Source organism: Nicotiana attenuata, chromosome 10, assembly GCF_001879085.1.
Source record: "Nicotiana attenuata strain UT chromosome 10, NIATTr2, whole genome shotgun sequence".
Classification (NCBI taxonomy): domain Eukaryota; kingdom Viridiplantae; phylum Streptophyta; class Magnoliopsida; order Solanales; family Solanaceae; genus Nicotiana; species Nicotiana attenuata.
Window position 1 is genome coordinate 42,483,504 of NC_031998.1, and position 12,917 is coordinate 42,496,420.

Consider the following 12,917-nt stretch of genomic DNA (forward strand, 5'->3'; position numbering starts at 1 on the left):
GATGCTAGAATTGACAAGCTAAAAGATAGGGTGGGAATCTTGATGGAAGAAGAATCTACCCACGCACCTGGCAAGCACCCAGAAATTCTAGAGAGTGATTATCCCCAAAGACAAGTAGCATCCGCTAAGGATATCCCTGTCTCATCTGAAGGGATGATTCCAATCGATCAACTGAAGGATTTCACTGAGGGAACCATTAATAACAAGTATGAAGTTTCTGCCAAGTCCTCCTTACATATGCAAACCCGTAAACTGCAAGGGTCGATATGTTGAAGATGCCTGCTGGTTATCAACCTCCAAAGTTTCAACAGTTTGATGGAAAAGGTAATCCAAAGCAACACGTGGCACACTTCGTTGAGACGTGCAACAATGCTGGGACTTATGGAGATTACCTCGTCAAGCAGTTTGTCCGCTCGTTAAAATGAAATGATTTTGACTGGTACACAAACCTCGAGGCTGGATCTATTGATAGTTAGGATCAACTAGAGCAAGAGTTCCTCAATCTCTTTTATTGCACGAGACGTACTGTGAGTATGATAGAACTTCCAAATACTCGTCAACGAAAGGGTGAACCAGTTATCGACTTTATCAATCATTGGAGGAATGCAAGCCTCAACTGCGAAGGGAGGCTTAGTAAAGCTTCCGGCATAGAGATGTGCATCCAAGCATGCATTGGGGACTCTGCTACATCTTGAAAGGTATCAAGCCTAACACATTTGAAGAACTTGTAACTCGTGCCCATGACATGGATTTAAGCATGGCCTCCGCTGGAAATGAAAGGCTGCCTATCTATGAGCCTCGCAAAGGGAGCGACAAGCAAGAAGTCAGGAAATGGAGCAAATTTGTACCCAGATCTAAAAACAAAGAAGCTATGAATGTCAACACATCACCTGTGAAGTTCACAATAAAGGTGAGCAAGAAGCAGAGTATGAAATCCACTTCTTTTCAAGATAAACCAAGTGGGAACTTGACTCCAAAAGAAATGCAAGAGAAGGAGTACCCATTTCTGGATTCTGATATGCCATCAATCTTTGAAAAACTCCTCGAGTTAAATCTCATTGAGCTTCCGGAGATGAAGTGCAGAATGAAGCTAGTAAAACGAATGACCCAAATTACTGCAAATACCATCTACTTGTGAGCCACCCCCTAGAGAAGTGCTTTGTCTTCAAGGACAAAGTTATGGACTTGGCTCGTGAAAAGAAGATCGTGCTTGAAGATGAGAAAGCAAGCACAAGACAAGTCTCTATCACCTTTGGCTCATTCAGTCCGGATGAATTATGTGGTTTTAAAGAAAGTAAAGATGAAAAATTACCGGAGAACAACAAGGTTGAAGACGATCAACCTGATGATGATGAAGGTTCGACATTGGTGACTCGTCGTAGGCGCCACAAAAGGAGCCCACAAAAATTATCAATGGAACAACCAACAAGGAAAATAATGGTGAAAAGACCGAGGATATGGAATCCAGTTAAGCATTTAAAGAAAGCAAAAGTGGAGGTGCACCACCCTAAAAAGCCACTACATCCAGTGACCATGAAGGAGTTTTTACCAAGTTGGTTCCACACAAAGATTTCCCATAGGGGTATTGGTGCCTCTTGTTGCCATGCTGACAAAGGGGAAGAAAAGAGTGATGACCTACCGTTGGCACCATCTTCGGAAAAACTCACCGAGCCACTCCTCAAGAAGTTAATGCTTGTGAGGGAAAAGTCACATTCACAAATGACGATCTTTTGCTAGGTGACACTCTTCATAACCACCCATTGTACCTGGTTGGCTATATGCATGATGAAAGGGTAAATCAAATTTTGGTTGATGGAGGATCCTCAGTGAACATTTTGCAAATTCGCCCTGTGAAAGAACTTGGTATTCCCATGAACAAACTCTTAGAAAGTCGTGTGATGATCCAAGGATTCAACCAAGGGGGAAAAGATCCATAGGCGCGATCAAGCTGGGAATCACCATTGAAGATATGCAATCAAGTGCATGGCTGCATGTGATCTATGCAAAGACATCATAAAACGTCTTGCTTGGAAGGCCTTGGATACTTGAGATTAAAGTGGTTCCATCTACATACCATCAATGTTTGAAATACTACGAAGGTGAAGTCGAGAAGAAGATAATTGCTGATGACGAGCCATTCACCGAGGCTGAGTCACACTTCGCCGATGCAAAGTTCTACTTGAAAAACTGCATTGTGAAGGAGCTAAAAACTGATGATATCATGAATGACAAGGATGACGAGTCCACGGCTAAGAGATCTGAGGTGGTTGCCGACAAAACCAAAGTTGTTGCTGAGAAGGTACACCCCAACCCAAATAAGTCTCATAAAGGGAACATTGTGTCTCACGGCAAGAAAGTAACTCCTCCGTTCTAATACGTCCCTAAAAAAAGAAAGATTAAGGTGAATCATCTAATCTCCAAACTAACATGCTAAAGGGGTTAACTCTTCCGGTCAAATGAATTGAGGCAGTAAAGTCGTCCTCAATGCCGCTTGCAGGGTTTGTGGCCTAAAATCATTTGCAGAATGTGGCACTCCCTACAAAGCGAACGGATGAAGGTTTTGATCCTAACGCTTACAGGCTATTTGCAAAAGCTGGATACAATCCAAATGAGCCGTCAAAGTTAGGGAAGCTACCATCAGAAGTTATGACAATACAACCACGTGAAGGTTTGGGATACAAGAAACCATCACCAGTGCGCATCTCCATAAGAAGGACGAGCATCAATTATATCACTGTAGAAGATGAATCTGCCGGTTCTAACAAGCCTTCTATCTTTGATCGACTTGGAGAATCAACTGTAAGGACTTCCGTGTTTGAGATATTAGGTCCATTAATGAAATGGAATAAGTTCCAAAGAAATTATCGAAATACAAGGAAACCTGCTTCGCCCAAAATTCGGAAGATCTCTTAGGATTTCCAAAGTCTGGTTCCTTCTGGAATGAGGCGACAAACAAAAGTCATGGTTTCATGTGATGAGCTTCTAATGGTGAAGCCATACACTATGGTCTACACTAAAGAACGTGATGAAGACAAAGAAAGTGTGGGCTCTTTGTATCATGTTACTGCACAAGGCGAGCACGATGTTTCATCTTTAATGAAGGATGACGAGAAATTGGACGATGTTTCACCATGTTATCACATATCCTTCAATGACGGGGACCCTCAAGAAGATGAAGATGCAAAAGATGCTCCGCCAAACTTGAAGAAAGGGTGAAGGCAATGATTCATTCCTTAAAAGAAGTTAACCTGGCATTGATGAAGAACCAAGACCCACCTAGAAGTTGATGAAGAAATCACTTTTATTGAGTTACTCAAGGAGTTTAGGGATGTCTTTGCTTGGAGTTACAAAGAAATGCCTAGCTTGGACCCTAAAGTAGCAGTCCATCACCTTGCAGTCCAGAATGGCGCTCGTCCTGTTAAGCAAAATCAAAAGCGCTTTAGGCCGGACTTGGTTCCCCTGATTGAAACCAAAGTTAACAAACTCATTGAAGCTGAATTTATTCGGGAAGTTAAATGCCCAACATGGGTTTCAAGTATTGTCCTTGTAAGGAAGAAGAATGGCCAGATTCGAGTATGCATTGACGTCAGGGATCTCAACAATGCGTGTCCCAAAGATGAATTCCCGCTTCCTGTTCCAGAGCTGATGACCGATGCTACTATTGGTTACGAGGCAATGCCTTTCATGGACGGTTCGTCAAGCTATAACCAAATTCGCATGGCACCAAAAGATGAAGAGCTTACTGCATTCCGCACACCCAATGGTATTTATTGCTACAAGGTAATGCCTTTTGTCTTGAAGAACGCTGGTGCTACTTACCAAAGGGCTATGCAGAATATTTTTGACGATCTTCTCCACAAGAATGTCGAATGCGATGTTGATGACTTGGTGGTAAAATCAAGAGAGAACGGCGACCACTTGAAAGACTTGAGAGTGGTATTTGAGTTGCTCCGGAGGTACAAACTTAGGATGAATCCATTGAAATATGCCTTTGGAGTTACTTCTGGAAAGTTCCTTGGTTTCATTGTCTGACATCGAGGGATCGAAATTGATCAAGCCAAAGTGGATGCCATTTTTAAAATGCCTGAGCCTCGGGATATTCATGAATTGAAAAGTCTGCAAGGAAAGCTAGCATACCTTAGAAGATTCATCTCGAACCTAGCTGGGAGGTGACAACCATTTAGTCGCCTCATGAAGAAAGGCGTTCCTTTCAAGTGGGACCAAGCTTATAGCAATGCCTTTAAAAGTATCAAAACCTACTTGATGAAGCCTTCATTTTTAGCAGCTCCTATACCTGGAAAGCCATTGATACTATACATTGCGGCGCAAGAAAGGTCTGTTGGAGCACTGTTGGCCCAAGAAAATAGTGAGGGGAAAAAAACTCACTTTACTACTTGAGCGGGATCATGACACCAAACGAGCTGAATTATTTGCCAATTGAAAAGTTGTGTTTGCCGCTAGTCTTCTCAATTTAAAAGTTGAAGCACTACTTTCAAGCTCATGTTGTCCGTCTTATTTCTAAAGCAAATCCCATCAAGTTCATGATGTCAAAACCTGTTCGTAGTGATCGACTAGCTAGATGGTACCTCCAATTTCAACAATTTGATATTTTGTACATCCCTCAAAAGGCTGTAAAAGGACAAGCATTGGCAGACCACTTTGTAGATCATCCGATACCTGATGACTGGGAGTTAACTGACGAACAACCTAATGAGGACACAATGGTCGTTGAAGTTCAACCTCCATGAAAGATGTACTTTGATGGTGTTGCGTATCGTGGAGGAGTTGGTGCTGGCGTAGTATTTGTCACTTCCCAAGGTGAAGCCTTGCCCTACTCCTTCACCTTGACACAACTCTGTTCCAACAATGTTGCTAAGTATCAAGCATTAATACTTTGGCTTGAAATAGCCGTTGATATGAAGCAATTGCAATTGCAGGTCATTGGTGACTCTAAGTTAGTGGTCAATCAGCTTTTAGGTAGTTACGAGGTCAAGAAGCCTGAACTACGCCCATATCATGATTACGCTAAAAAATTAATGGGGTGGCTCGGTGATGTGACTATTTAGCATGTGCCAAGGAAAGAAAATAAGAAGGCTAATGCTTTAGCTGCCCTAGCTTCATCGTTAACCTTGCCTGATCAAGCGCAAGTTACTGTATGCCAAAAATGGATAGTACTACCGCCAATGAGGCTGAAGGTAAAGAAAATGAACTCAAGCATCTTGTCGATGTTTCTGAAGTTGAGAAAGAAGAATGGCAACAACCATTATCGACTACTTATGCTATGGGATACTTACAGAAAATCCGAGGAGAAGGACTGAAATCCGTCGTCGTGCACCTCACTTCCTTTACTATAAAGATACTCTGTACAGAAGGTCATTCGAGGGAGTACTCTTGCGATGCTTAGGGGAAGAAGAAGCACTCCAAGTTTTGCAAGAGGCACATTCTGAGGTATGTGGGTCACACTAGTCTGGACCAAAGCTTCACTTCCATATAAAAAGGATGGGATATTATTGGCCAACGATGGTAAAAGATTGCTTGGACTACGCTCGAAGATGCAAGGCTTGTCAATTCCATGCAAATTTTATTCATCAACCTCCTAAAGTGTTGCACCCGACTGTTGCATCCTGGCCATTTGACGCTTGGGGATTGGATGTTGTTGGACCACTGCCAAAGTCCTCTGGTGGGCACCTATACATCTTGGCTGCAACTGACTACTTCTCAAATGGGCTGAAGCTGTTGCTCTTAAGGAAGTAAAGAAGGAAAATGTTGCAAGTTTCATCCGAGTAAACATTATTTATCGCTTTGGCATTCCTCGTTACATAATAACGGATAATGGAAAGTCATTCGATAATAGGTTGATGAACAAGATTTGTGATCTCTTTGGCTTCAAGCAACGTAACTCTTTGATGTACAATCCTGCCGCCAATGGTCTAGCTGAGGCATTCAACAAGACTCTATGCAACTTGTTAAAGAAAGTCGTCTCCAATTACAAACGATATTGGAATGACCGTATGGAAGAAGCTCTATGGGCATATAGGACGACTGATAACTAGGGATTTTGACGCGTTTCATGCTCCTTCTTGCTTATGCTTTGATTATAAATTCTTACAAAATAGTCCCAAAAGGTTCATAAGTTGTGCTTGATTGCAGGTTTGATCGACAAAGTGGCGAAATGTCAAACATCGGCTCAAAAGGAGTGAAACCTGCTCAAGTACCTAAGACAAGGCAAAACTGAGGAGAACAGGCCTAGTGCGGACTCTTTGTGCGGTCCGCACTAGAGAGATTCAAAGAGTCAGAAATTAAGGCTTCAAGCAATGCAGCCGCACTCCATTATATGCGGTCCGTGGTGAAGGCTCCGCGGCCGCACTACCATTATGTGCGGTCCGCGGAAGAGAAGTTCAGAGAGGTGAAAATTGCCATGGTTCAAGCTGCGTGGTCCGCGGTCATATTTGTGCGGACCGCATTAGAGACCTCCGCGGACGCGGTCCATTCTATGCGGTCCGCGGAGCCTGAGTTCAGAGAGCCAAGATTGCATGTCCCAGAGCCTAGTGCGGCCACAATCTATTTTGTACGGCCTGCACTGACCCCGCAGGGGTATTTTTGTCCAGTTTTTCCAGCCTAGTATAAATAGAACCTTTTTCCATTTTTAGGGTGATCAATTATTGTTTTTTAGCAGCTGCGCTCGTGAGAACATCATCTGTAGCCAATTTTGTCATCTTAGCTTAGTTTTAACGATAGATTCTTGTATTTTACTTTATTGTTTAATTAATATGTCTTCTTCTTCAGCTATTTCTCTATTTTCTTGTTCAAGCATGAGTAGCTAAACCTATTAGCTAGGGTTGTGGCTCAACCCTAGTGTGGGTAATTGATGGGTGTTGTCATTTAAGGTCAGATTGACTATGGGTGTTTGTATTTGGATCAATTTTATGGTTTAATTTATGAATTGATGGTTGCAAACACTGGTTTGTGCTAAGTTGACTTGGCTCTTCTTGAGAGAGAGAGCCTAAGTCTCCAAAATTGACCCAACAAGGAATTGGGATGGACTCAAGAGAATTGATAGTCCCAATTAAAGGGTTAAACCTCGAGAGAGTAATTACCCGACTTGAACCCTAGTTGCTTGAGCTAATTTGCCTACCCATTTGGTCTCGAGAGAGTCAATTGGGCAAAATCACTCTCTCCACCGAGAGGTGTGAGAGTGGGTAAAATCGTGCAACGGTTATACATATTTCCCCAATCATTTCAATCAAGCCTTAGAAGCAATTACCCGTCAATTAGCCACCTAGGTGAAAGTCACTACCCTAGTGCCCCTTAATCCATTAGATACATCTCTTAGCAATTATCTCTTAGCGTAATCTAGTTTCAATTCTAATTAGTAGTTTTATAATAGTAGTTTATAAAAGAAATCCCAAAAATGTTGGAAGTGACATTTGGAACAATTACATAATTCTAGACTAGATAGATACATCAACTCCCTTTCTAGCTCCCTGAGGAATTCGATCCCGACCCTCATATCGGGTAAAGGCTATTGCGACCCTCTCTTCCTACTTTGTAGTAGTGTGGAGTTGGTAGCGGTCACTTTTTGGTGCCGTTGCCGGGGAGCTAACGGTTTTGGCTATCTATTTAGTTAGTTTTGTGTGTTGTTCTTCTTTCCTTCTTTGTTACTAATTTGTGTGTGTGATTACTACAGGTACAAAATGGCTTCAAATGCTAATGACCCTCTTGGAAATGTGTTTGCGGGGGAGGAGGTTGATGAAATTGGAGAGGATGAGGTACCTCTTGTACCTCCAGGACCACGACGAGGCCGCCAGGACAATGCTAATGAAAACGTTCCAGACCCTCCTCCGCCACCTCCAAGAGCGGTTCCGTGGGTGTTACCGAACCATGGCTATGTGAGTGATATTGTCCCACCTAGAATCCGGGCGGGCAATTTTCAGATAACTAATGTAATGTTGACCTTACTTGAGCAGCATGGGTATTTCACGGGCGCTGCGGATCAAAATGCCTACAAACATCTAAAAGGGTTCGTGGATACATGTTGGGGTAGCAAGCAGACTAATGTGTCCGCAGATGCTCTTAGGTTGAGACTTTTCCCCTTCTCACTTCGGGGAAAGGCATTGGATTGGCTAGAGAGACTCCCCAATCATTCCATCACAACTTGGGATGAGTTGGCGGATAAGTTTATTGCTAAATTTTTCTCACCCGGGCACATGACGACACTTCGAGATGAGATATTGGCTTTCAAGAAAGAACCCACGACCTTTGCATGAGATTTGGGCGCGGTTTAGAACAATGGTGAAGGAATGCCCCAATAATGATATGACCGAAGCAATGATTCAACAAACCTTCTATCGGGGCATCAATACTACAAATCAGTGCATAGTCAATCAATTGGCCGGGGGTAATTTCATGAAGTTGTCTTATGACGAAGCTTGCGATATTCTTGATGAGATGGCGGATACATCTTCCGCATGGCAAAGTAGAGCCAATGTTCCCCAAGGTGACCCTACGGTTATTCATTTGCATAAGAGTTACACGACCATGGGCAGGCTATAGCGGAGTTGACAAATACTATGAATCAATTGGCTAAGGCACAGCTGCAACAAGTCCAAAACCCTCGCCAAGTGAATGCTATGGAAAGTGTTAATTTGCTTACCAACAAGAGAAGGCAATGAAGGCAACAAAATCAAGGGAATTCTGAGCAATTTGATGATGAGTGTGATGGGTTTCAAAATGAGGGCTATGATGAGCAAAATGAAGAGGTACAATATGTTAACATCTATCAAGGCAATATAGGCAACTTTTCAAACTAACAATGGCGACCCCAAGGTAATTGGGACAAGGTGGTTGTAATTGGAACAATAACAACCAAGGTGGTAATTGGGGAAACAACAATCAAGGCAACCAAGGGAATTGGAATGGAAATAACAACAATTGGAACAACAATGGTCAAGGCGGGTGGAACAACAATGGAAATCAAGGCAATCGGGGACAAGGATTTCAAAGGCCCCCGATGTACCAACAACCGAATAATCCACCTCTGTTTCAATCTCAAGGATCTAGTTCTTCGGGTAATGATAGGGGAAGAATAGAAATGATGTTCGAACAAATGACGAAGAAGAACCAAGATTCCGATGCTCAATTGGCTTCCCACAATACCTCTATCCGGAATTTAGAGGTGCAATTAGGCCAAATCTCTCAATCATTGAACACTCGCCCTAAGAGTGCTCTACCAAGTGATACGGTAGTGAACCCTAAGGGTGGAAACAATCATGTAATGGCGGTTACAACAAGAAGTGGGAGAGGCGGTGATGTGCATGCCTCGAAAGATAAGCAAGTTGTGGATGATGATGTTGAGTTGTGAGAAAATGATGTACCTGTGATAGTTGAAGATGTGGTTGAGAACAATGTGATCAATGAAGTGAGGATAGATATTGATGAGGCCGAGGTGGAAACTCAAGATGCCGTGAACCCGTCTAGGGAACACGTGATTGACATGCCCGAGCCGGTGGTGCCCAAAGCCAAGGCACCTTTGCCTAGGCCACCTCCGCCTTATCCTCAAAGGCTTGCAAAGCAAAGAAACGGTAATCAATTCAAAAAGTTCATTGATATGATGAAGAGCTTGTCCATAAATATGCCGTTGGTGGAAGCCCTTGAACAAATGCCGGGATATGCAAAGTTCATGAAAGATTTGGTGACGAAAAAGCGGTCGATGGATTGTGAAACAATAAAGATTACCCACCAAGTTAGTGCCATAGTACATTCAATGGCCCCGAAATTAGAGGATCCCGGTGCTTTCACTATTCCCTGCACTATTGGTAGTGCAGACTTTGCCAAAGCTTTATGTGATCTTGGGGCAAGCATCAATTTAATGCCCTTCTCAGTTTTCAAGACTCTAGGTATTGGGCCACCAAGTCCAACTTCCATGAGATTACAGATGGCAGATAGATCAATGAAGCGTCCTTTGGGTATAGTTGATGATGTGCTTGTCCGGGTGGACAAATTTATCCTACCGGCGGACTTTGTGATTTTGGATTGTGAGGTGGACTATGAGGTCCCAATTATTCTAGGGAGACCTTTCCTTGCAACGGGGAAGGCATTGGTTGATGTTGAACCAGGCGAACTAACTTTCCGAGTGGGGGATGAGAAGGTCGTTTTCCATGTTTGCAAATCCATGAAGCAACNTGTGGTCACACTAGTCTGGACCAAAGCTTCACTTCCATATAAAAAGGATGAGATATTATTGGCCAACGATGGTAAAATATTGCTTGGACTACGCTCGAAGATGCAAGCCTTGTCAATTCCATGCGAATTTTATTCATCAACCTCCTGAAGTGTTGCACCCGACTGTTGCAACCTGGCCGTTTGACGCTTGGGGATTGGATGTTGTTGGACTACTGCCAAAGTCCTCTGGTGGGCACCTGCACATCTTGGCTGCTAGTGACTACTTCTCAAAATGGGCTGAAGTTGTTGCTCTTAAGGAGGTAAAGAAGGAAAATGTTGCAAGTTTCATCCGAGTAAACATAATCTATCGCTTTGGCATTCCTCGTTACATAATAATGGTTAATGGAAAGCCATTCGATAATAGGTTGATGAACAAGATTTGTGATCTCTTTGGCGTCAAGCAACGTAACTCTTCGATGTACAAAGCTGCCGCCAATGGTCTAGCAGAGGCATTAAAAAAAAGTCTATGCAACTTGTTAAAGAAAGTCGTCTCCAAATCCAAACGAGATTGGAATGACCGCTGATATCTAGCCAAAAGTATATATATTTATTTGTATATCGCCTCACGTTTTACTTTTTTTTCGTGGATTTAGGATGTGAATGTGTTGACTTATATTAATTTGAGGTATTTTTATGTGTAGGAATGATCCGGGAGCAATCGGGGGAGAAATGTGCGAAATTACAGCCAAAACGGACAAAAACAGGAAAATTAGACATTGCAGCGCAACAGGCAGCGCCTAGCCCTACCTGTGGCGCCAGAACCAGTAGAAAAAAATTTGACAGTGCCATGGAGGGTGCTGATGCCATGAAACTTGTCCAAATTCGCCTGGGACAATGTTATTTGGGCCCAAGACCCCTCTAACTCGTATAAAAGGAGTTCTAAACCTATTTTGGGAGAGACATAACATACTTTAAAGGAGAATTCACGTAGAGGAACACACACCACGCTTGGAGGAGGCTTCTAACTAGTTTTCCTTCTCTTCTCTTCCTTTAATTTCATTGTTTATAAAAGTTCTAGAGTTTTGGGTGCTACATGAACGTTGTAGTTTGAAGCTTGAATTGTTCTTATTATTTTATCATATTGGTTTATTTATTCAATCTTGCGCTTAATTATTTGATTGCTCGATCACCAATTGAATACTATCTACGAATCTAGGGTTGAACTCGGGAGAGGGAATTCTAGATTGCATATAAGATTGAGTAGAGCAAGATCTTAACTCTGAGGGGGAGCGGATTTGCGGTTAGGATAGGAATATACCTAATCGCCTTGCTTGGTTATTATACGGGAATTATAAATGTGTTCTTGTTAATCCTAATTCCATAGGAATATAAGTATTAAGTTAGCTTGAATAGGCGAGTTGTACTTCGGAAGAAGGCTACGAGCAATATTAACCCTGTCAACCAATAAACCAGATAAATTAATTCGACGATTTAAGTGGAAAACTCAACGGGATTGTTAGCTAACCCATAGCTCTAGAATATTCTCTCACATTGATTTCGTCTCTGTAATTCGCCAACTTGTTTTCTTTAATCTCTTAATTTGTTACTCTAGATTAATTTTAGTTAAATATTAATACGTTAGGATTCGCTTGAATAGATTAATTGTTTGGTTTAATTTAGTTGATAGTTAATCACAAGTCCTTGTGGGTACGATATCTGGACTTACAATCCTATATTACTTGTCGATCACGTATACTTGCGTGTGCGTTTGGGAGCAACAAGTTTTGAAGAAGCTCTATGGACATATAGGACGATTCACCACACGCCAACACAAGCGACTCCTTATTCACCCGTTTATGGAGTCGACGCCGTCTTTCCACTCGAGTGTCAAATACCTTCATTACAACTAGCTATTCAAGAAGGGATCGCTGATGAAGAAAATGCTCGACTTTGATTAGCAGAGTTGGAGGCTCTTGATGAGAAGAGGTTGGAAGCTCAACAGAGTCTTGAATGTTATCAAGCTCGATTGTCTCGCGCCTTCAATAAAAGAGTTCGCCCGAGATCCTTTCAAGTAGGATATCAAGTCCTTGCCATACGAAGACCTATTATTACTTCTCATAAGCCTATAGGGAAGTTTACTTCAAAATGGGATGGGCCATATGTCGTACAAGAAGCTTACTCAAGTGGGGCTTACAAGCTGATTGATGCAGATGGCACGAGAATCGGCCTAATCAATGGCAAGTTTTTGAAAAAGTATTATCCTTGAAGTTGCCACGCTCCTCGACGTATGAGACTAAACTGCAAGTCATGACGCTCCTTGATGCATGAGCCTAAACTGCACGTTGCTACACTCATGAGTCTAAACTGTGTACGGCCCACAAAAAATTAAAAAAAAAAGCCCGCTAGGTTGAAAACCTCAAAAGAGGTGGCCTAGGAAAAATTTAGGACATAAAAAAAAGTTACCCATTCTGAACTACGGTATGACTTGATCCTCTTCACCGAGGTACGTAGGCAGCTTAGAGTTTCGTTCTGATTTCAGTCGCATAAGTTCAAAATATACATAATCCCTCAATCGTTGTCCGAATGAAGTACGGCGGAATGTAATCCATTCAATCAGCACTTGAAAATCGAGCTGAGATAGCATTCTTCTATTAAACTTTGGATCCCATTTGATTTAAAGGGGGCAAGCCGATATGGTAAATTGGTATCTTCAATGAAATGATTAATATCTTTTAGGAGGCTGCCACTCATTTTCA